Genomic DNA, 26,076 nt, shown 5'->3' with positions numbered 1-26,076 from the left:
TTTCCATTCAACATTTGAAAGTTTGCCAGAACCCATTGAAGGGAAAGTCTGGATAATTGCAGCCCTTGGGGAATTGTATATAAAAAGACACACATTTCTGAAATATATCCATAGTATTTGGACCTATGATTTTCAATATAGAAAAAGGCAAAATAGTAGTTCCTTTGAACCAGATCTCTGTGTGCAACCACAGTTTGGAGATCAATCTTTTCTCTGTTCTTTTTCAGAAGACCTCATTTCTGTCAAAGGCCAGAAAAGATGCACTCAGAAATCTCTACTGAAGACCAGAGTGGAAAGAAGTAGAATCTGGAACCGATATAACCACTATATTTATCCTTTCATTAATACTGCAGCCCATGCCTTGAATGCTGCGTATTCCTCCATATCCAAAAAGAGAAAGAAAGAGAGAGAAGAGAAGCTGGGGGCTCAAAGGCTGCAGCCATGGCAGGTATGGGGTCCTGACAATGACCCATCAAACTTACTTTTATTTGGTTAAGGTTCCTTTGGTTAAGGAACAAAAAGGAGAAAAGGAAACTATCTCAACCTTTTTGTGCTTCAAAAGGCCAACACGTTTGGTCCATCTTATCACTTATGGATAATTTTCCAAAGAGTGGGTACCATGACATGTATATTTTGATATTAGTGTTAATTTAAAAAATACATATGCATTTTAAATAAACTCCTATCTTTATGAATTTGTGATTAGCATTTTAGAATTGTATGTTCATAAATTAGAGGGAGACACTGAGATTATCTAGCTTAACCCCTCCTATCTCCAGGAATCTCAGTTAAAGTTTCTCTAAGTGATGGCTGCTGGACCTTTGCATCAAAACAATCAGTGAAGAGGAAACTGAACTTCTCTGATTCACCGGATCAGCCATAAAATTGTTCCTCCTTTTAGAATGTTTTTCATCTCATTCAATCAGAATCTCTCCTCTTGTGACTGAGCTCAGTTTCCATGTCCAACACTCTGGAATAACAGCAAACCTCTTTGTAACAAATTTTAGTTATTGGAAGTGCTATACCCTCCCTTCTCCAACCAGATTCCATCTCCTCCAGATTTTCAGTCCCATAGACCAACATGTCTCTTCTTCTACTTCTCCTCCCCTAATTCTAAGACCAGCTCTTTTCATTCTTTCCTTAGTTTCATTCTCCATCTCTAAAACTGATCCAGTATTTGTGCAATGTCTTTTCAAAGTGTGGTGCCTTCAAAATGAATTTATATTTGACTTAGTTTCTCTCCAAACCAAGACATTCACACCTAACATTTTTATCTATTCATTTGCCTTTATTTCACGGATATCATACTGCCAACTCGCATTTGGCCTGCAAACTACTATTTTGAGATCATTTTCAGAAATATTTTAATCATAGACATAGATATAGTGTCCACCTGCAAAACAACTGCAACTGAAGTGTTGCTTACTTCTGCTTCATTTCTTGGTAGCCATTCAAGGGGGAGAGGGGGGAATTTAGGAATATGGTGTCTCATCTGACTAGTCATAACATCTACTACCCAGCGTGTGAAGTAAGGTCATATCAATGGACATATGTCAAAGCTGGGCGGGAACCTACGACTAGACCAATTGACCCATGTGACCTGAGAGACCTTGGGGGGGGGGATTCTATTCTTTTAACTATCTCTATTTACAGGAATAATTTAGAGCTAGCTTCAGCTTTCTAAGTACCAATATGATGTACTTATTAAAGGGTATCTTGAATCTGAACAATGTGTCAGAGTCCTGACTTCCCAGAGATAATTACTCGGAACGATGACACACAGAATAATAGAGTTGGAAGAGACTTGGAGGTCTTCTTGTTCATACCCCTGTACAAGCAGGCGACCCTATATCATTTCAGACATAGGCTTGTCCAGTCTCTTTTTGAAAGCCTCCTGTGATGGAGCATCCACAACCTCTGAAGACAATCTATTCCACTGGTTAATTGCTCTCACCCTTAGCACATTTCTCCTTAGTTCTAGGTTGCTTCTCTCTTTGATCAGTGTCCATGCACCTTCCCTTTTGGTGCTTCGAAAAATTAGTTTGACTCCCTTCATCTGTGTTGGAGATCCTCAAAAATTGGAATACTGCTATCCGGTTCTTTACATTAGACTGGACATACCAATTCTTGTAACCATTATTGTATGTTTTAGCAGCCAGCCTCCTAATCATTCTTGTTGCTCTACTCTGCACTCTTTTCAGGGTCTTGTCTTTTTTATACTGTGGTGACCAGAACTGGATGCAATATTTCAAAATCTTTACTAAGAACTTTACTAAAACTTCATGTGACCTCGATTCTATCCCTCTATTAATGCAACCTAGGTTCTCATTTTTTATTTTGGCTGCTGACACACATTTTTGGGTCATATTTTATCAGATTAACACAGTTGGAAGGAAACTTGTAGGTAGGAATCCCACGCCCAAGCAGGAGAACCATTTCTGACAAATGGTAGTCCAATCTCTTCTTGAAAGCTTCCAGTAATGAAGCTCCAACAACTTCTGAAGGCAAGCTCTTCCATTGGTTGATTGTTCTCAGTGTCAAAAAAATTCTCCTTATTTCCAGGTTGAATCTCTCTTTGATCAATTTCCATCCATTATTCCTTGTCTGAACTTTGAATGCCTTGGAAAATAGCTTGACCCCTTCATCTCTGTTACAGCCCCTCAAATATTGGAAGACTGAGATCATGTCTCCCCTGGTCCTTCTCTTCACTAGACTAGTCATGCCAAAATTTTGCAAACATTCTTCGTGTTTTAGCCTCCAGTCCCCTACTCACCTTACTTGCTCTTGTCTTCATTTTTTTAGAGTTTCAACATTTTTTCTATAGACCAAAAGTGGATGCACTATTCTAGATGTGGTCTTACTAATGCTTTAAAGAGTGGTATTAATACCTCACTTGAACATGATTGTATCCCTCTGTTAATGCAATTTAGTATTGCATTGGATTTTTGGCTGCTGCCGCACACTCCTGCGCTCATATTTAACTGTCCACTAAGACTCCAAGATCCCTATCACAGTTACTGCTATTAAGACTGGTTTCGCCCTGTCTATATGTGTTCTTTTGTTTTTTCTTGCCTAAGTGTAAGACTTTACTTTTCTCTACATTGAATTTCATTTTGTTAAATAGGACCCAGTGTTCAAGCCTGTCAGGATTCATTTGGATCTTGACCCTATCTTTTAAAGTGTTAGCTATTCCTGCCACTTAGTATCATCCACAAATTTGGTAAATTTCTATCCCCACAGATCTGTTTTTTTTTAAAGTATCCTTTCCAGTATCTTCCCAGGTATTGATGTTAGGCTGACTGGTCTGTAGTTTCCTGGGTCTGTTTTTTTCCCTTTCCTTTTTTCAAGATGGGAACTACATCTACTCTTTTCCAGTCCTCTGGGTAGTTCCCCGGTGTTCCAGGATTTTTGAAAGATGTGATACAGTGGTTCTGAGCTCCATTGATCAAGTCCTGAGCCAGCAGAAACACCTACCTATCTACTGCATTTCTCTCTCTCTATCCCTCTACCTACCTACCTACCTACACACATATAGACACACACACTCCCTAACTATCTACTGTATTTCTCTCTCTCTCTCTCTCTCTCTCTCTCTCTCTCTCTCTCTCTCTCTCTCTCTCTCTCTCTGTGTGTGTGTGTGTGTGATTGTATTCGGGTCTTTTTCTGTGTAAGATTGAGATTGTTTTGGCAACATTTCAGCGAGTTCTCACTCGACATCTTCTGGCTGGTGCTTTTGGCTTAAAGTGTGAACGGACAGGCCGTCTTTCTGTAAATCTTGGTTGGGGTGGGTATGAGTGCTGGCTTTGTTTCAGTAAGTGGAATGATTGGTTGTGTGGTTGTATCACGACTGGTAGATTGGTGCTGATTGGTGCTGGCTGTGTGTGCATTGTTGTTTTGTATTGTAACGGTCTGGGTGGTGGGTGGGGTTCATTTGTTGACTAGGGCTGGTTTCCAGATGTTTGGTAAGCGGGAGGTATCATCACATTTATTCATGTTGTGGGGGTGTTTCTCTATTTCGATGTCTTCCATAATTATTCTCTTGTTGAGGTGTTCTGTTCTGGAGATTAACCTGGTTCCTTCAAAATTGATTTCATGTCCTGTAGCTTTAAGGTGCTGGAAAAGGGAGGAAGTTTTTCTCTTTTTTTCTTACTGCGTTCTTGTGTTCTGTGATGCGTGCATTTATTCTCCTGTTTGTTTGTCCTATATATGTTGCCGGGCATTGGTATTTCGTAGACTCCTTGGTTTTCTAGCTGGATCTTGTCTTTCGGGTTTCTTAAGATGTTGGTTATTTTTTGGTCAGTGGCGAAGGCTGTCTTGATATTGTGCTTGTGGAGAATTTTGCTGATTTTATCTGTGGTGCCTTTGATGTAAGGGAGGAGGGCAATGCCATTGTACTGTTCTGTCTCTTGGTTTTTTGGGGGAGTCTTCCTTTGGATTAGATTGGTAATTGTTTTTCTTTGGAATCCATTGGAGATTAATGCATTTGTGAGTGTGTGTAATTCAGTTTTCAGGTGGTCTTTGTTGGCTAGGCCTTTGGTTCTGGAGAAGAGGGTCTTGGCTACAGAGTTGATCTGTGCAGGGTGGTGATGGGAATGTGCGTTTAAGTAGCGGTTGGTGGTTTTTTTTTTTGGTAGATTGTGTGTCTTAGGGAGCTATTGGTTTTTTTTTATTTTTAGATTAGGATGTCCAGAAAGGGAAGTTGGTTGTTTGCTTCTATTTCCATGGTGAATTGTATTTTGGGGTGTAGGCTGTTCAGATGTGTGAGGAAGTTGTCCAGTTTTTCTTTCCCATGTGGCCGAATCACGAAAGTGTCATCAACATATCTAAGCCAGAGTTTGGGTTTGTGTTCAGATTTATCTAAGACATTGGTTTCAAAATGTTCCATGTATAAGTTTACAATGACGGGTGAGAGGGGTGATCCCATAGGTGCTCCTTCTATCTGTTTGTATCTTTGTCCATTATGGATGAAGTATGTGCTGTAGAATGATGTAGAATGTTGATGTAGAATTAGTTTTTCAATTGATGTAAAGGTAATTGAAATACCCCATTACTTTGATAGTGTGTTTGCGACATTTATCTGTTAGTTGGTTAGCAAAAAGTACATCTATTTTTTCTTCCTGCTTGAGTGGCCTGTAGTATACACCTATGGCAATGTTATTCTTTTTTCTGTTATATTGATCCATATGCATTCTAGGACATTTTTTCATTTGGCTTCATGCATTTCTGTAGCAGTATAGTGGTCCTTTACATACAGTGGAACTCCACCTCCTCTTTTATGAGATCTGGGTTTTTTGAATAGTTTGTATCCTTCTATTACTATGTTCCAGTCATGGGTTTCATCCCATCAAGTTTCTGTAATTCCAAGCATATCATATCTACCTTCATGTATTAATAATTGAAGTTGAACCTCTTTGTTCCCCAAACTTTGTGCATTTGTATATAGACATTTGAGATCTTTATGTCTAATTCTGAGTATGCTTCCTATGACTCCTATGTGGTGTTTGAGTTTGTCTTCCTTCCTGTCTTTCCTTACCTCATTATTTGACTTGCTTTCTAGGGTTTCTTGTTTGGAATCAGGTCCTGGAGACTGGTCACCCTCCCCCCTCAATTTTAGTTTAAAGCCCTTATGACAAGTTCAACCAGTCATTATCTGAAAATATTCTTCCCAGTCTTTGTGAGGTGCAGCCCATATTTTGCCAAAAGCCCATCATGGAGTTAGCGCAAACCATGGTCCATTTTTTTGGGTGACACTAACCCTTTAGCCATTTAAATGATTATCCACTAAGACTCCAAGATCTCTTTCACAGTTACTGACATTAAGCAAGTTTCATCTAGTCTGTAACTATACATTCTTGCCAAAATGTAAAACTTTACTTTAATCAACTTTGAATTTCATTTTGTTAGATAGGGCACAGTGTTCAAATCTGTCAAGATCTTTTTGGATCTTGAGCTTGTCCTCTGGGTGTTGGCTATTACTGCCAAATTAGTGTTGTCTGCAGATTTGACGAGTCCCCCTTGTCTAGATTGTTGATGAAGATATTGAAGAGTACTGGGCCTACAAAGGAACTTTGGGATACCCCACTGCTGACTTCCATCCATGTGAATGTAGTTCCATTGAGGATTACAAATTGAATACAATTTTTCAGCCAGGTGCAAAGCCACCATGTAGTGGGGCTGCCTATTCCACATTTTTATAGCTTGCCAATAAATAGGTTGTGATCTACTTTATCAAATGCTTTACTCTAAGTCAGCGGTTCTCAAATAGTGGGGCGCGCCCCCCAGGGGGGGCGTGAGGCTCCATGAAGGGGGGCGCGAAGGCTCCCTTTCCATCTGGGTGCAAACGAGGGGGCCGCGGCCGCTGGTGCACAAAGAGGTCTTTGTGGCCTCGCTCGCGTCTCCTCTGAGCTAACTGGCGGCGAAGGCGGCAACGGCGGGTCCCATCGGCTCCTCTTCCTCGCAGGCTCCTCTTCCCCGCCCCTCCGCCTCTGCCCTGCTGGCCGAGCAAACAAGCCTCTCGGGGACCGCTTTGGCCACGCCCGATGGCCGAGCCGCCCCAGCGCACGCCCCGCCTGCTTGCCTGCCTGCCTCCGCCCCGGAGGAGCGCTCGCTTTGGAGCTCGCAAATACAAACCCAGGAATCGCTCCGTCCGGAACATCGCGGCTGCCGCATTGGGATTTCCCTTGCCCCCCACACCCAAACCGGGAAGCTTTGTGGGCTGCGGGGAAGCTGGGCCAAGGAGGGCTTGGAAAGGAGGCCATTAGGAAAGGCCAACCTCTTTGCTAGGGCTGGCAAGAAATGGGAAATAAATATTTTTATAATGTTTTTGTTGGAATAGGGTAGGGTGGGGGAAGGAGACAGGAAGGTAAGAGAAAGGGACCTTTGAGGTCTTCTAGTCCAGCCCCCTGCTGGAACATAATACATCTAGTGCTCCTTGTTCAGCTTATTTTCCCTACAACAACCCTGTGAGGTGAGTCGGGTTGAGAGGGAAAATCACCCAGCTGGCTTCCATGCCTCAGCCACTGGACCAGCAAAGTGGATGTTCCACCTCCATCTCAGCTCTGCCAAGAATCTACTACAAGCAGCCTATGAGCTCCAATAAGGTGGTAGTATTTCCAGGGATATTGTAATAATCCTTCTTCAGCTCTCCATCCTTTTGATGGGTTGGCCTTCCTTTCTTCTGCGTAGCTTTCAAGCCCTAAAACCATATTTTCTCTTTGTAGTCCATTATCCACTTCGCAAAATATGGGAGTTTGGTGGCTGGACATCATCGCAAGGGGTAACCGTCCTTATTGGGATCCATCATGGATTGACAAGGATACAGTGTTATGCAGAGGTGTACTTATAACAATTTTATAGCAAATGATACTATTTACGGTCGCGAGGGGGGCGCGAAATGTTTTCTTCTTCCTAGGGGGGGGCATGACAGAAAATAATTGAGAACCACTGCTCTAAGTATACTGTTTTCAGAAGATTTTGCTCATCCACTAATTTAGGCACATTGTTGAAGAATGAAATAAGATTTGTTTGGCATGATTTGTTTTTGACAAACCCATGTTGGTTTTTATTTTAACTTGGTTTGCTTCTAGGTGTTCACAGATTTATTCCTCGATTATATTGATATTATTTTTAGCCTTTCCATCATCCATTTTCAAGCACATCATTAATAACATTAATATCCAATTATCTATATGATTATTATCCAACCATTAAAATATTACTAATTTATTATAATCAGTGAACAGCACAAACACACACACACACACACAACTATATTAAAACTGCCATACTTCTGCCTAGAGTTCAGATAAGAGAGAGAAACCCACAGCTGGGTTATGAGATAAAGAAACTGATAAGGGATTCTCCTAAATTTTCAGGGTGAAAAAATGTTGGTAGGAGATTTGTATTTTCAGAATTGTAAAATTCTGTTAATGCACCATCACAAGAAAGTAGAATTAGCTCATTCGCTCATCTTTCGCATCTGCTTTACCCAGGACAACATTACACCTGCAAATTTCTTCCTGGTAAATCCATGTTTTATGGTAATTGCCCTTTTGCTTTCAAGGCCTTTGTGAATAATCTTTGTTTGTTTGTTCTACATTTTTGTATATCCAGTCTAGAATGCTCCATATACTTTACCAATTTCATCTATTATTTATTTTATCAATATTTATATGATTGACAAATTTTGCTGAACCTTTCTTTTGAGGACAGTGATAACACTTGTTCTCCCAACTCAGGATATTTGCAAGTGAGATAAAGGTAGCAGAAAGACTCAAGTCTGAAAAAAAATGTGGGATAAAAAACCCAAGGTTTCTGCTTTTAACATTCTTGGATATTTCTGTTCTAGTTTCATCCCTTTCTGGAGAAAAATGAGTTTTGCAACCTTTCCAAAATGAAAGTGTATTTGGACCAAAATGGTGATGTGGCAGGAGATCTGAACATCTTAAGCTTGATAATTCTCTCCAGGGAGGATCCCATTACAGAGCAACTGGGGAGTTTTGAAAGACAGAGACTTAGTATCGACCAAGTTGCTCTTTCACAGCTTAAGTTGCTCAATAAGGTTGGTGAAACATTTGTGTCTCTTCCCTGTTTTCCAAAGCCTTGAGACACTTTCCAAGTGGCTAAGCCAATGCAGTGAGAATTGAATGTGGGAAATAGAACCCACTCGAACTGGTCTGAACAAGCTGAATCCCACCCCTTCTTCACATGCTGTAATATTGATTCAGCTATGTCCTATGTGGGATGCTAGGTGATAATTCTTTAGGACATAAATCGTGGTTATTTTGTGTCCCCTGTGCAACTGGTATCTGTATAAAACAGATATACAGATTATGTATGGGATTTTGGTGCTGATAGCATCATCCTGTCTTGTTTACTTGCCTAAGATTAGCCCAGGTTCCCAGTGAAGTGAAAGAGGCAAGGTGTCAGGGAAGAGGCCAGACACAAGGATAACTCTAATCAAGATTGGACATGCTTGCTGTTGGCACCCTTGAGGAATATGCTTTGGAATTCAGGTTTAGTTTGTCATGACTGGGCAAGTTTATATTCTTAAATAGACCATGCTGGTCAGAATTTGCCATACTTGTCTTTCATGCTTTGGGGATAGGAGAATAGGTCTTCTGCTCCTAGTGAGAAAGTCCAAGGCCTTCTATTCACAAGAAATTATTATGACTGTTCTGATGTTCCCTGACCAGAAAACCGAAGCACTGAAACCAGGATTGATCCAAAGAAAAGCCCTTCTTCATAAAGGAAGAAATGAGGGACAATTTGAAAAAAAGTTACTCAGATTTGATCTTTGGCTCATCACTTCATACGGAACATCCTTGAATACAATTGTTTATCTTGATTGTCAGCTACCTCTGGGAAAAAGGAGATCCCATATTTACCCAATAATAAATGTAGCTCTGTCTTTTCATGCTAATTGGTGTCTCCTAATGGTGGTTGTTCAACAGGAAAAAAAACCTTTTTGTGGAGACAAGATCTGTTTCTAAGATCTTGCTTGATCTTAGAAACATCTCCTTATGTCAAAATGGTTCATATTCACGTCACATGTGATACAGCAAAAAGTGCCTGACTTACCATTTTTTAGGTTTATGTTCTCATGACTCAGCTCCCTTTCATCTCTCTCTAGTTTTGGAAACTAGGCAGTCAGTTTTACTCTTAGTTCGCCAGTATGGTGACCATATAAAATTAGTAAATAAATATACAAATGAACAAAGAACAGTTGACAGCCTAACTTTGTAATGAAGTTTTCCTTCATTGAAGATGGTCTGGACCATTTTCAAATGGGGATGTCCTTGCAACATAACATGTAACCCGAAGAAACCTTTCCAGACCCAACTGGTCACAGATTTCTTCACCACAGTTTTATTCCATTTTAATAAATCTTGTAAACTTGAAAAAATCATAAACTTTTTAGAATAAATTTCATTCTAACCTTTAATATGAATACAACATCTCACTTTCAATTCATGGGTAAATGAAGAAAGGAGGAGTGCATGGTAATACAACCATGTGGAGAACCACTATTTGTCACTTCATGCTAATTCTTTTCTCAATTACTCAGTCCAGAATTTAGTAAGTACAAATGTTCTGTATTGGAATCAGATATTTTGGAAGCAAAGGGAGAAACTAATGAAGAATCTGTCAGTTGTTGTATCCCCTGAAACATTGAGAGTTACTTAAAAAGTTATTATTTACCTACCCTATTTTCGGAGTATAAGGGGGTGAAAATCTGGGTGCATCTTATACACTGAATACAGTATGTTTTACAGTATGTTTTGCCTCCCAAAACACCACCTTCTTCACCAAAATGACCTGTTTTTTGCTAAATTTTGCCCCCCTGCCCAGCTCCCAGGAGCACTCTATAACCTTCATAATGTCCTTCTTTTGAATGGGCTGGTTTTTGCTTATTTTTGCCCCCCAACCCCTCCAGAAAACACTCTACAAGTCTTCTAAGGGCTATTCATGCCATTGGGGGTGGGGAGGAACGGGCCTGTTTGATGAAAAACAGGCCGTTTTGGGGAGGCTTGCAGAGTGCAAAAACTTTTTTAAAAAATTTGCCTCTACAAAATCTTGGTGCATCTTATACTTTGGTGCGTCTTATACTCCGAAAAATATGGTAAGTGAAGTCCAGCAACTACTTGACTAATGTTCGTGTCTGCCTCCATTTTTCATTGAGGGTTAGTTCTAACATACTTCATTTGTCATTCCTTGTTTTCTTAGTCTCTGCCTCAGTCCAAATGTGTGGAAAATTGTCATCCTGGATTTTTCAAGCAAGCTCGGCAAGGAGAGCCAGTTTGCTGCTATGACTGTGTTCCTTGTCCAGAGGGGACCATCTCCACTGAGGAAGGTGGGTGTTACCAGAGAAAAGGGTACTGGATTCAACCAGAGCATTTTGATCAATGTGCATTTAAAAGAGACATCTGTGGTTCACAATTTTGTGGTTCTCAATTTTCAAAGTGCCAAATTTCTTCCATAATGGGAGGAATAAGGAAAAGATTTTGAAGGATGAGGTAGGAAGAGATAGAAGAACAGGGTGGATTGTACAAGATTATTTGCATCAGAGGAAAATTTTCTTTTCTTGCCAGTTTGGAGCTGTCCTCCCATGTTTATTGTTCTTAGGAACATCTGCATTCTTTGAAATTGAGAAATAGTTTCAGATCAATGGCATTTCCTCACCAAGACTTGCCATAAAAGATGTGGAAGAAGGGACATATATTTACCATTATTAGAGTTTTTTTTATTTTTAGTGCTTTAATTTTCCATATTATGGATTAAGAGATAAAACACAAATATTGTTGATAGGCCAGTTCAACATTCCCAGATTCAGCATAGACTCCATCATAGTTTCCTTGGTTGGGTTGTTACTGAATCTTCCCTTTTCTTCTTATACTTCCAATTTTCTTCGATATTAAATAATGAAATGCAACAGCAACCAACAAAGAGATATAGTTCTGGTTCTAAAAGGGACTATTAACTATTGGTATTGAAAAGAAACCAATGTAACAGAAATCGGGGGGAAAGAGAACCAAGTTAGCTATTATACTTTTTTCATAGGGTGTAACAGAATGCAGCATTAATATAATAAAATTGCCAGAAACAGCATATAAAATTTGTATCAAAATATAAAACATCAGAACAGTTGATTATTTAAAAATGAATAATGGGAATGATGGGTACAATTATAAATAAAATTATGTATGAACAGTTACTAGTGTGGCTAAGTCTATGGCTGGATATCTGGACCATTTAACCATTGGGCAGCAATATTCTTGAATTGATGTATTTCAAGCAGAGATCAAGCAGAGAGGGAACATTCTGAGGTGGAATTTCCATTGGAACATGTTATAAAGTTTGTGGGATGATCCCACAGTCACAGTTAGTATTGTCAACCTGCTCCTATTGGTTTTTTTCAATATTGGCACCTGCGATGGTTGATCAGTATCATCTGAAATCCAAAGAAGATCTTTCTTGGAAGGTGAAAAGAGATATAAAATAAATATTACTTTCTTTTTTCTCAGATACTGAAAAATGTACCAAGTGCCCAGATGATCAATATCCTGCCCAGAACAGAGTCCAATGTATACAGAAAAGAATAACCCTTCTGTCTTATGAAGAACATCTGGGCATCATCCTGGTCTCCTTTGCCCTACTCTTGTTCCTAACTACAGGATTCATTTTATTCATATTCATTAAATACTTTGAAACTCCCATTGTCAAAGCCAACAACCGAGACGTCTCTTTCATCCTCCTGATCACCCTCTTGCTTTGCTTCTTGTCCTCCTTTTTCTTCATTGGACGGCCAAGGAAAGTCACCTGTCTTCTCCGACAAATACTGTTCAGCATTGTATTCTCAACAGCCGTCTCTTCTGTGTTGGCCAAAACAATCACAGTAGTGCTGGCATTCCTGGCCTCAAAACCTGGGAACAGTGTGAGAAGATGGTTGGGGAAGAGCTTGGCCAACTCCATCATTCTTTCTGGTTCTGCTGGCCAAATTTTCATCTGTGCCTTATGGCTGGGAATTTCTCCCCCTTTCGCTGACTCTGACTTACACTCGCAGCCTGGAGAGATCATCCTGCAATGCAATGAAGGCTCTGTCACCATGTTTTATGTTGTCCTTGGCTATATGTGTTTCCTAGCTGCCGTTAGCTTCACTGTGGCTTTCCTGGCCAGGAACCTTCCTGGGGCCTTCAATGAAGCCAAACTGATTACCTTCAGCATGCTGGTCTTCTGCAGTGTTTGGGTCTCCTTCCTGCCCACTTATCTGAACACCAAAGGAAAGTCCATGGTGATTGTTCAAGTCTTCTCCATCTTGACCTCTAGTGCTGGACTGCTGGGTTGCATCTTTTTCACAAAGTGCTACATTATCATCCTGAGGCCAGATCTAAACACTAAGGAACATCTAATGATAAAAGTAGAGAAATGACTGGAAAATTGTTTCTTGGGCTGATAGCTATTACCTTCTTTATTGCAGTTACTGGTGTTTTGTATTCTTCCTTTGAATCAATGTGACAATTAAGGTTATTTAAAATTGAAGGAAATAAACATAGGAAAAGTATAACATTAATCAAATTAAATTATCATTATCAGTAAAATAAACCATTGATAATTTAAATCATTCAGGAGTGAACGAGCTCAGATATAAGAATCTAAACTCTAAATCTGTGTGAATATGACTCTTTTCTTGAAAGTAGGTATGAGCAGTGGAGCTTGGTTTCAAGATCATACTGATGACTCAAACTTGCAACACTCTGGATATATATACCAGTTTTTTCTGGAGGTATTAGGTGACTTCATAGACCTTATGGACCTCAGAATTCCATTACTCTCTATTGAGTTATAACTATCCTATCATCCTTTCTGGACATGTCCAAAATGTAGTGACCCTACTACAAGACAGCATCTGAAAGGCTTAACACTGTGTGCGAAGACTTGATCCATATAAGGAAATGGAAAACAGTCATGAATCAGATTTGTCTCTTATCCAAAGAAGCTATATGATCCTCTTGTCCCTAGATGGGAAGCTTTCAGCATTCTGTTGTGTGAATGGGAAAATAATCCAAGATGGAAAGTGGCAGGATGGAATCCCAGTGTCAGGCCTGTAGTTATGTTCTTTTTAGGATCTTTGGCCTGCCACACTTTCTTATAATTTTCTATGCTGTTTCATTAGTGTAGTAGTTGGGAGGGGGGAATAGAAAGGAGTAGGATTGTGGAATGTATGTTGTCATTCTTTTATAGAAGCTCATGGTCATCTTTTGTCTCCGCACCTCGACACCTGACTGGAAGCAGAGGGGTGTAGATGCCAGCATGGAAGATGATGATTGGAACATGTGATGGATTTGTGGGTGTGGGGATAGATCATGAACTTTCAACTGGGTGGAATTCCAGGATGCAGATCCGAGTTGGAATTCCATAGCCATGCTAACATGCCTGTTATGAATAAATGGGAACTTTAAGGAAGATTCTCTCTTGGACAATAATTTATTTCATACGTGGTATTTAGAACGCTAACACCCAGAGTCTTCACTGTCTAGGGAGCTGCAGGAAGTTCACCTTTTCTGGAAGCTACCTAGAGAGCAAATGTCTTTGCCACACCCAAACCTAGGGAAAGGATGGGAGATAATAACCAACAGGGAAGGAAGGAAAGATGGAGGTCCATTCTCTGGTACACTACATTTACACAACACATTGGAACTTCCTGTTCCTTCTAATAGCAGTTTCAAATCGGTACAATTCTCCTTATGTTATTTCCCCTTCTAATATATTTCATTTGAGTTTCACCATTTTTAACCCTCTGATTTTACTCACCTATCTGATATATTGGGTGATTATCTTTAATAAGTTTAAACTCTCTTGAGTGTGTGTGTGTGTGTGCGCGTGTGTGTATACACACACACACATAAGTTTTTGGTTGTTTGGGTTTTTTCCCGCGTAGAATTCTACGTGGGAAAAAAACCGAACAACCAAAGACGTACATATAAACACCCGCGAAAACCTCAAAAAACAAACAGCCAGCACCAATCAGCACCAACTACCAATCATGATACAACCACACAACCAATCATTACACTTACTGAAACAAAGCCAGCACCCCATCCCCACTCACCAAGATTTACAGAAAGACGGCAGCTCCGTTCCCATTTTAAGCCCAAGCCCGAAGATGGCAGGTGAGATCTTGCTGAAATGTTGCAAAGACAATCTCAATCCTACACGGGAAAAGACCCGAATACAACAAAACCAGCATATATATATATGTGTGTGTGTGTGTGTGTGTGTGTGTGTGTGTGTTTGTGTGTGTGTGTATGTATTATGTATTATGTATGTATGTATGTATGTATGTATGTATGTATGTATGTATGTATGTATGTATGTATGTATGTATGTATTTGTGTTACAACCCCTGGTATGCCCAAATATGGGAGGAAGCTCACTACTCCCACTTTCTGTCCTTCGGCTCATTACAGAAAACCATCCAGGCAGAAAACCATATTTTTATTTTTAATGTTGCCTTTTTATATTTGTGTTGCATTTTGCTGATAAATAAATAAAGGGAGACTAGTATAGATCCATTTCAAGCTATTTAGCTCTCGCCAGCTAGCCATACCCTTACTGGGATTTGAACCTGGGCTGTATTACATATTAGGCAGGAGTCTTAGCCACTAAGCCACAGGCTCTCATCCTTATCAGCTAAGCCAGGGAAATAGGTATGAATTTGTGTTACAACCCCTGGTATGCCCAAATATGGGAGGAAGCTCACTACTCACTCTTTCTGTCCTGATCACCTTTAGCACGTTGGTCTTCTGCAGTGTCTGGGTCTCCTTCCTACCAATTACCTGAGCACCAAAGGAAAGGCCATGGTGATTGTTCAGATGTTCTCCATCTTGGCCTCCAGTGCTGGACTGTTGGGTTGCATCTTCTTCCCCAAGTGCTATATTATAATCCTGAGGCCAGATCTAAACACTAAGGAACATATCATGATAAAAGTAGGGAAATAACTAAAATTGTTTCTTAGGCACATAATATATTTTTTTCATTGCAATTATTTTGTTTTTGTATTCTTCCTTTGTATCAACATGACAATTAAGGTTATTTAAAACTGAAGGAAATAAACATATAAAGAATGTAAGACTAATGAAATTAAATTCCAACATTATCATCAAACAGTAAAATAAGACAATTAATAATTAAAACTGTCATGCAGCTAGGGATGAACAAGCTAAAGACAGCTTAATGGAAGACACAAGTCTCCCCAAAGAGAGAGGGAAGGAGTCTTTTGCCTGAGGTGTCTCAAATATGAAACTCTACATCTTTGTGAACATGGTGACTTTTTCTTCTACGTAGGGGTGAACAGTGGAGGTGCATATCAAGATCATGCAAAAGACACCACTTCCAATGCTCTGGATGTCTACACCAGTTATTTCTGGAGGTGTTAGCTGACTTCATAGATCTTCAGGGACCTGAGAATTCCATGACTCTATGTTCAGTCATAACTATCCTAACAACCTTTCTGGATATATATATATATATATATATATATATATATATATATATATATATATATATATATATATATATATATATATATATATATATATATATATATATATATATATATATATATATATATATATATATATATATATATATATATATATATATATATATATATATATATATATATATATATATATATATATATATATATATATTCCAATGGCCTAAGAGTCAAAAATGAAATTCATACACAGGGATCACATTTGAGTATTAAATGTCATTCCCAACAAAGAGAGGAGAGGAAACTCACAGTTTCTTCTATAGGCTGTCACTCCCCAGAATGTTGCTGAAGCCAACTGTCACTGATCAGAATCTTGACTCTGTTGCTAGGCAACTAACTTAATAGAACCTTCCTTCTGCTCTATGTAGGCTGGAGTCTATGGCTTGGTACATAGTTCTCTATATAAGTTTCTTGAAAGATGGTTAGGGAGTAGTGAGCTTCCTCCCATATTTGGGCATACCAGGGGTTGTAACACACACACACACACACACACACACACACACACACACACACACACACATCAGTGATGTGCGGTCAGGGGAGGCAGGGGAGGCAGAGCCTCACCACTGTGAATCATGAAAAGGAAAAAAATGTAAATGGGAAAAGGCGAGTGCTGAAGTGAGGTTAGCTAGCTGCTGCCTCACTGTGAATGACTGCCTGTTTAAAAAAGCCTCTAAAACTCTGAGCTATTCCGCTCAAGCATTCTCTCCTCCTCTCCCCCACACCCTGCTGACTAAAGCACTTCCTTTCGCCCGCCTGAGCTCTTCCGCGGGCAAAAGAAAGCACTTTAAGTGGGGTGTCGGGGGAGAGGAGGAGAGATTCTATCCTCTCCCCTGACACCCCATTGACTAAAGCGCTTTCTTTCGCTCACGGCACAGCTCAAGCAGGTGGACGCTCAGAGCCCCTGGAGCCCTTCCGCCGAGCAGGGTGCTCCCTCACAGCTCCTGTCATCCCGTCTGGCAGGCGCCACCCACCCGGGAGGCAGCTGAGCTGGGAAGTCCTGGCCGGCAGTTGGGCTCCTCTGGGCTCCCGCCTTCCCAAAGCGTGTCCCTGTTTTTGCGGAAAGGAAAAGAATGGAGAAGAAACGGGGAAGCTTTGGGTGGGAAATGAGGCCATGGAAGAGAGTTTTGTCCTTTGCTGGTGAACATGGATCGGTCTTGCGCCCATCCTGGAGAGATGCCACCCTGGGCTGGCTTTCAGAGACTTGAAAGGCTCTTTCCTCAGGCTGCCATCTTTTCCAATGAAATAGATCGAGACAGGAAGATCATTTTATTACATTTGAACGTTTTGACTAAAACGGATTCTCTCATTCAAGGAGGGAACCCAAAGACCATCTTTCTGTCCCTTTTATCAAAGAAAATGCCATTGGACAGGGCAAAAATAACTCCTCCTTTGCCCTGGAAATCAGGTACATGGAATTAAACATTATAATCCAACTTCTCTGTGTGTGTGTGTGTGTGTGTTTGTGTGTTTGAGAGGGGGGAGGGGGGAGGGGGGAGAGAGGGAGGAAGGAGGGGAAGGTAAAAGAAAAAGAAAAAGAAGGAAGAAAACTTATTTAAATAAGTTTAAAGCTGTTGCTTTAAATCGGAACTGAGCATGCTTGGCTGTGGAATTCTGGGAGTTGAAGTGCAGTTTGAAAATGCATTGGCTCTTAGATTTGCTGAGCTCTTTGACATTAATTTGGCATATTATAACAAGGTCTCCAACCCATGTCACTTCAAACCAGTTTTTAGGTGGGTTTTTAGGTGGCACCAAAATGGTGTCAAGGAAAAAAATCTATTGGCCCTGTATCCTTCTCCATATTTACACAATGATATAATCCAAAAATATTTAGTGTCCTCAAAATAGAGTGACACCAAACTTTATAGTTCTGGATGAGCTTACTCAGCAGTCTCTGGAGAAAAGATTCCATGTTGAAGGATAGCAGAAGTTAACAACATAGGTTTTGAAATGCTGCATTTTCCTCCAGCATCATTTTCTGGACAGGTCCTGATAGGAAAGACCACAACCACTACAGAGCACTGTCCTTGGGGGTATATCTGTTATTTTTCATTAAATATGCTCTATTCCAGCTTCCTTTCTGCAAGTGGAGCCAAGGAAGAAGTTCAGGATCCCCAGAGGAAAAGTTGCTTCTCACTGTAATTATCACCATCCTGCTCTCTGAGATGTCTCCTTCTACTTCTCCAGTGACTGCCTTTGATGTAAACATCAGACTGAAGTACTAGGGGGGGCGGGGGATCTTGCATTACAAAAGGATAAATGCTTTATGTCACACTCTGTAGTATGTGAATTTTAGAGCAGACAGAGGCTATGCTGTTAAATGTACTTTTCTCTCTTTTCTAGGTGAAGCTTAGTTTTTCTCTGTTTCAGTCCAATCACCTCTTGTGAGAGGGCTTTTAATTCTTCAATTCTTCTTCTTGTTTAGAAACACGAAGGGGAGTGATTGAGACCCATGAATTATGAACCTCCTGCTTCTAATTCTACTGTTGTCCCAGCCAATCACTGGGAAGCTTAGAATGAAATGTCCACTGACTTTGGAATACCAGGATAGAGAAAAACCATGGAGCTATTACAGCCCAGGAGACCATCTCATTAGTGTAGTCATCACTGCAACAAGAATATCTCATATAATGTTCCCTTTCAATGCAGCTCCTTCTAGTGAGTCTCACTCGTAAGTCATTCAGGATAATGGAGTTGCATTCCCTCTATTTATATTTCTAATACCTCATTTTGTTCTCCTTATTCTACTTGGATATGGCAGCACCTCTCCTGTCTAATTTCCTGAATCATTTTTATGACCATGCTTTCTTTGAGGAAAAGATTCAAATCCAAAAATGAGACAGAAAAAAAAACCCTGAAACCAGTTCACATTATTTTCCTCTCTCTCTTCAATCTTGAATTCATGACTTGAATACTGATTTTTGTTTAAATTTGTGATTATTGTAGTTTTGTTGTTGTTGCCCAGCTCATTTCAAATACAGCTCCTCATTGATATTTACTTCCAGATCTTTATAGAAATACAGGATAACTTATTTTTAGGATTTGTTTCTGGGTCACTTTTGAAACATCCTCTTCCCTTTATGGTGGTTCTACTGTAATTATTCAATTATTTTGAACCCTGATTACTGGGCAAATGAAAATTAGTACCGCCACAATGAATAGTGTATTTGCACTTCTTAACCCATGCGGAGGACTGTATCAATTCCATCTTCCCAACATTCATTAAAATTGAATGGAGATGGGTGAGTATCATTTGTCTCTGGGTTTGGAGTCAGTATTGGATTAAGACTCTGTAAGCTTCAAAAGACAAGCAGATTAAATTGAAAAAAAATGTTGGTTCTGTTGTTGATGATAGTAACATAATCACATTTACAGCTGTTTTTTTTTTTTCATTTTTCCAGGAGTTAATCTACTACTCATTGAAAAGTGCTATGATTTATTTTGATTAGTCAAGCAAAAATGTATTAAAATATAAAATATATTTTGCTATTCATGATGATGGTAATGGTGATGATAAAAATGAACATTTTTTTACAGTATAATATCTACTGAGCAGTCTAAACTCCTATGCTTTATTTTCACTATTCAACTGGTCAATAAGAATTCCCAGCTCCTGCAAAATCTCACACTTGGCTACAACATGCATGACAACTACTTGAACACTATTGGCACTTCAGATTCCTTGTTGGACATGCTCTCTACTGGAGAAGCCAATGTTCCCAACTACAGCTGTGGAAGGAAGGACAACATTTTGACTTTTATTGATGGTGCTGACAGGGAGATTTCCATCCAGATGTCAACATTAGCAGATGCCTACAAAGTCCCACAGGTTTGTGGTGTACCGCTTTATCTAGTAAAAAGTGTGAATCAGTACGATAGGTAAACAATAAATTCAACCATATTCACTCTATGGCATTCATGAATTGCTTTCCTCCATGGCCAGCGTAGCTATATTGTCTAGTGATGGGATTGACACTGGGGAAGGAGAAAGCAGCAAAGCAGGCCTATCATCTCATAACACCATCACCATTGCTTTGGGGACTTCTACTGCACACAAGTAAGGAGAAGGTCTGTGTAGAAATCAAAATCCTTATATTAAAACAACAACATATAACCTCTGTTGACAGATTCTTAAAAACTTAAATAAAATACAGCTCTTTACTTGAACAAAACAATTCAGTTGAATCTCCAAATGTGGGTCTGATTTCAGAAAAAAAGGGAGTCATTTGCATTCTTTATTCTGATTTTTTATTATTTCATTTCTTTTATTGTAATTTTTATCTAGTTATGCTAATATTCTGTCTGTAATATTAACTAATCAAGAATGCAATATTCTAATATGTTCAGGACAGAAAAAGTTGGATTTATTGAAAGTCAATAACAGATCTTAAATACAGCATTCTTCATTGCTTTTTCAGATCAGTTATAAAATTGTTTCAGAGGCTCTGAGTGATAAAAGTCATTTCCCATTTTTTTACCGGATGCTTCCCAAAGAAGGGTTCCACTTCCCAGCAATTGTCCAACTGCTTCTCCATTTCAGATGGACCTTGATTGGTCTCTTTGCTTCAGACACAGAGAATGGAGAGAATTCCATGAGGACATTGACTCCTATGCTTGTCAAAAATGGAATTTGTGTTGTTATATCACAACAATTTTCACCAGCTGGACATACAGCACCTCTCAGGGATGCCATTTCCAAGTGGAGACAAGTCAATGTCTTTGTTCACATCATAAAATATTTTTCTGTTTGGGACAGACTTCTTCCTTTCCATTCAACATTTGAAAGTTGGCCAGAACCCATTGAAGGGAAAGTCTGGATAATTGCAGCCCTTGGGGAATTGTATATAAAAAGACACACATTTCTGAAATATGTCCATAGTGTTTGGACCTATAACTTTCAATTGAGAAAAAGACAAAATGACAGTTCCTTCAAACCAGATCTCTGTGTGCAACCACAGTTTGGAGATCAATCTTTTCTCTGTTCTTTTTCAGAAGACCTCATTTCTGTCAAAGGCCGGAAAAGATGCACTCAGAAATCTCTACTGAAGACCAGAGTGAAAAGAAATAGAATCTGGAACCGATATAACCACCATATTTATACTTTGATTAATACTATGGCCCATGCCTTGAATGCTGCGTATTCCTCCATATCCAAGAAGAGAAGGAAAGAGAGAGAAGAGAAGCTGGGGACTCAAAGGCTGCAGCCATGGCAGGTATGGGGTCCTGACAATGACCCATCAAACTTACTTTATTTGGTTAAGGTTCCTTTGGTTAAGGAACAAAAAGGAGAAAGGAAGCTATCTCAACCTTTTTGTGCTTCAAAAGGCCAACACGTTTGGTCCATCTTATCACTTATGGATAATTTTCCAAAGAGTGGGTACCATGACATGTATATTTTGATATTAAACAGTGTTAATTTTATAAAATACATATGCATTTTAAATAAACTCCTATCTTTATGAATTTGTGATTAGCATTTTAGAATTGTATGTTCATAAATTTGAAGGAGACACTGAGATTATCTAGTTTAACCCTTCCTATCACCAGGAATCTCAGTTAAAGTTTCTCTAAGTGATGGCTGCTGGGTCTTTGCATCAAAACAATCAGTGAAGAGGAAACTGAACTTCTCTGATTCACTGGATCAGCTCTAAAATTGTTCCTCCTTTTAGAATGTTTTTCATCTCATTCAGTCAGAATCTCCCCTCTTGTGACTGAGCTCAGTTTCCATGTCCAACACTCTGGAATAACAACAAACCTCTGTGTAACAAATTTCAGTTATTGGAAGTGCTATACCCTCCCTTCTCCAACCAGATTTCATCTCCTCCAGATTTTCAGTCCCATAGACCAGTGGTCGGCAAGCCGCGGCTCGCGAGCCAAATGCGGCTCTTTAAACATTTTAATCTGGCTCTTCTGTGTGCCGGGCGCCCACTTCCCTCCCTCCTCTCGGTCTTCGGAGGGAAGCTTCTGCAAAACCCCGGCGAGACAAGTCTCCCAGGCTGTAATTTGCCGAGCTGTACGCGCGCGCCTGTTTTCCACGGTGTGGAGCAGCGGCGAGATTCTGGGCGGCGAGCGATGATTCCGGGGGCCATCAGTGGGGGGGCAGGGTCCCCCCTCGCGTTCCTCATCTTCCCGGATGGCCCCCAGAGTCATCGCTCGCCGCCCAGAATTTCGCCGCTGCTCCACGGCGTGGAAAACAGGCGCGTGCGCACAGCTCGGCAAATTAAAGCCTGGGAGACTTCTTGTCACTCGCCAGGGCTTTTGAAGAAGCTTCCCTCCGAAGCGTTCCGAGGGAGGGCTGTAAACTTCCCTCCGAAGTCTTGGGAAGTTCTGAGGAGCCCCCCAAGCCAAAACGCCGCTGCCAGATAGTTAAAAGTACCTCTCTGATTCGTCTCTGTCAGTCTCTCTCTGATTCCCTCTCTCACACCCTCTCTCTGTCTGTCTGTCTCATTCACACACACACACACTGTGGTCACCTTGTTGAGTGTTCCAATCACATTTCAAATGTGATTGGAACACTCAACAAGGTGACCACAGTGTGTGTGTGTGTGTGTGCGTGTGTGTGTGTGTGAATGAGACAGACAGACAGAGAGAGTGAGGGAGGGAGGGAATCAGAGAGAGACTGACAGACACACACACACACACACAGAGGGGGAGGGAGGGAGAGAAAGATAGACAGACAGAGAGAGAGAGACACACAGAGTGAGTGATTAAGTGAATGAGTGAGAGACAGACACACCCACATACACAGAGTGACAGAGAGAGAGGGAGGGGAGAGAGACAGAGGGAGAGACAGAGACAGACACACACACACACAGAGTGAGTGAGACACACACACACACACACACACACACACACAGAGTGACAGAGATGGGGGAAGGAGGAGAGAGAGACAGAGATACAGAGAGAGAGAGACAGACAGATAGACACCCAGAGAAAATGACAGAGGGAGACAGAGAGGGAGGGAGGGAGAGAGAGACAAAGAGCCAGAGAGAGAGAGAGAAAGAAAAAGAAAAAAAGAAAGAAAGTGGGAGAGGGAGATGAAATTAAAAGCAACAACATACAAACCTGACTTACTCAAACTATCCAAGGAAATGCAAGGCCAATGTTCACATTAGTGGTTGTGACTTTGTCAGTCATTGTCAGGATGTAATTTTCTCTACATTGTAAGGCAAATTTTACGGAATTTAACGTTATCGATAAATAATATCGTTCTAAAGTTTTTATTTTATTAGTTGTGTTATTTGTATCCTCCCGACCTATGTGGATACTTGCATGCGGAATATTCTCAATAAAAACTTATTGAAACTAAAAACAGTGTACCATCCTATGTATTTTCGGTTTTAAAAATGCGGCTCTCCAAATAAATTTCAATCGTGGTTTTGGCGAGATTTGGCTCAGTTGAAAAAAAAGGTTGCCCACCACTGCCATAGACCAACATGCCTCTTCTTCTACTTCTCCTCCCCTAATTCTAAGACCAGCTCTTTTCATCCTTTCCTTGGTTTCATTCTCCATCTCTAAAACTGATCCAGTATTTGTGCAATGTCTTTTCAAAGTGTGGTGCCTTCAAAATGAATTTATATTTGAGTTAGTTTCTCTCCAAACCAGGACATTCACACCTAACATTTTTATCAATTCATTTGCCTTTATTTCACAGCTATCATAGTGCCAACTCTCATTTGGCCTGCAAACTACTATTTTGAAATTATTTTCAGAAATATTTTAATCATAGACATATGTAGATATAGTGTCCACCTGCCAAACAACTGCAACTGAAGTGTTGCTTACTTCTGCTTCATTTCTTGGTAGCCATTCAAGGGGGAGAGGGAGAAATTTAGGAATATGGTGTCTCATCTGACTAGTCATGACATCTACTACCAGTGTGTGAAGTAAGGTCATATCAATGGACATATATCAAAGCTGGGCGGGAAACTACGACTAGGCCGATTGACCCAGTGACTTGAGAGACCTGGGTGGGGATTCTATTCTTTTAACTATCTCTATTTACAGGAATAATTTAGAGCTAGCTTCAGCTTTCTAAGTGCCAATATGATGTACTCATTAAAGGGTTTCTTGAATCTGAACAATGTGTCAGATTCCTGACTTCCCAGAGTTAATTACTTGAAACTATGACACACAGAATAAGAGTTGGAAGAGACTTCAAGGTCTTCTAGTTCATACCCCTGTACAAGCAGGAGACCCTATATCATTTCAGACATATGCTTGTCCAGTCTCTTTTTGAAAGCCTCCAGTGATGGAGCATCCACAACATCTGAAGGCAATCTATTCCACTGGTTGATTGCTCTCACCCTTAGGACATTTCTCCTTAGTTCTAGGTTGCTTCTCTCTTTGACCAGTGTCCATCCATTGTTACTTGCCTTCCCTTTTTGTGCTTCTAAAAATTAGTTTGACTCCCTTCATCTGTGTTGGAGATCCTCAAAAATTGGAATACTGCTATCCGGTTCTTTACATTAGACTGGACATACCAATTCTTGGAACCATTGTTGGTATGTTTTAGCAGCCAGCCTCCTAATCATTCTTGTTGCTCTACTCTGCACTCTTTTCAGGGTCTTGTCTTTTTTATATTGTGGTGACCAGAACTGGATGCAATATTCCAAATCCTTTACTAAGAACTTTACTAGAACTTCATGTGACCTCGATTCTATCCCTCTATTAATGCAACCAAGGATCTCATTGTTTATTTTGGCTGCTGACACACATTTTTGGCTCATATTTTATCAGATTAACACAGTTGGAAGGAACCTTGTAGGTAGGAATCCCACGCCCAAGGAGGAGAACCATTTCTGACAAATGGTAGTCCAATCTCTTCTTGAAAGCTTCCAGTAATGAAGCTCCAACAACTTCTGAAGGCAAGCTCTTCCATTGGTTGATTGTTCTCAGTGTCAAAAAAATTCTCCTTATTTCCAGGTTGAATCTCTCTTTGATCAATTTCCATCCATTATTCCTTGTCTGAACTTTGAATGCCTTGGAAAATAGCTTGACCCCTTCATCTCTGTTACAGCCCCTCAAATATTGGAAGACTGATATCATGTCTCCTTTGGTCCTTCTCTTCACTAGACTAGTCTTCATATGTTCTAGCCTCCAGTCCCCTTCTTATCTTACTTGCTCTTATCTTCATTTTTTTTAGAGTTTCAACATTTTTTCTATAGACCAAAAGTGGGTGCACTATTCTAGGTGTGGTCTTACTAAAGCTTTAAAGAGTGGTATTAATACCTCACTTGAACATGATTGTATCCCTCTATTAATGCAATTTAGTATTGCATTGGCTTTTTGGCTGCTGCCGCACACTCCTGGCTCATATTTAACTGTCCACTAAGACTCCAAGATCCCTATCACAGTTACTGCTATTAAGTCTGGTTTCGCCCTGTCTATATGTGTTCTTTTGTTTTTTTCTTGCCTAAGTGTAAGACTTTACTTTTCTCTACATTGAATTTCATTTTGTTAAATAGGACCCAGTGTTCAAGTCTGTCAGGATCCATTTGGAACTTGACCCTATCTTTTAAAGTGTTAGCTATTCCTGCCACTTAGTATCATCCACAAATTTGGTAAATTTCCCTTCTATCCCCTCAGATCTGTTTTTTTTTTTTTAAAGTATTCTTTCCAGTATCTTCCCAGGTATTGATGTTAGGCTGACTGGTCTGTAGTTTCCTGTGTCTGTTTTTTCCCCCTTCCTTTTTTCAAGATGGGAACTACATCTACTCTTTTCCAGTCCTCTGGTAGTTCCGCGGTGTTCCAGGATTTTTGAAAGATGTGGTACAGTGGTTCTGAGATGACATCTCCTAGCTCCATTGATCAAGTCCTGAGCCAGCAGAAACACCTACCTATCTACTGCATTTCTCTCTCTCTCTCTCTCTCTCTATATATATATATATATATATATATATATATATATATATATATATATATATATATATATATATGTGTGTGTGTGTGTGTGTGTGTGTGTGTGTGTGTGTGTGTGTGTGTGTGTGTGTGTGTGTGTGTGTGTCGGAGCTGCCATC

This window comes from Natrix helvetica (genome assembly GCF_964273705.1).
Source record: "Natrix helvetica genome assembly, chromosome: 1".
NCBI classification, from domain to species: domain Eukaryota; kingdom Metazoa; phylum Chordata; class Lepidosauria; order Squamata; family Natricidae; genus Natrix; species Natrix helvetica.
Note: the sequence above shows the minus strand (reverse complement) of the source record.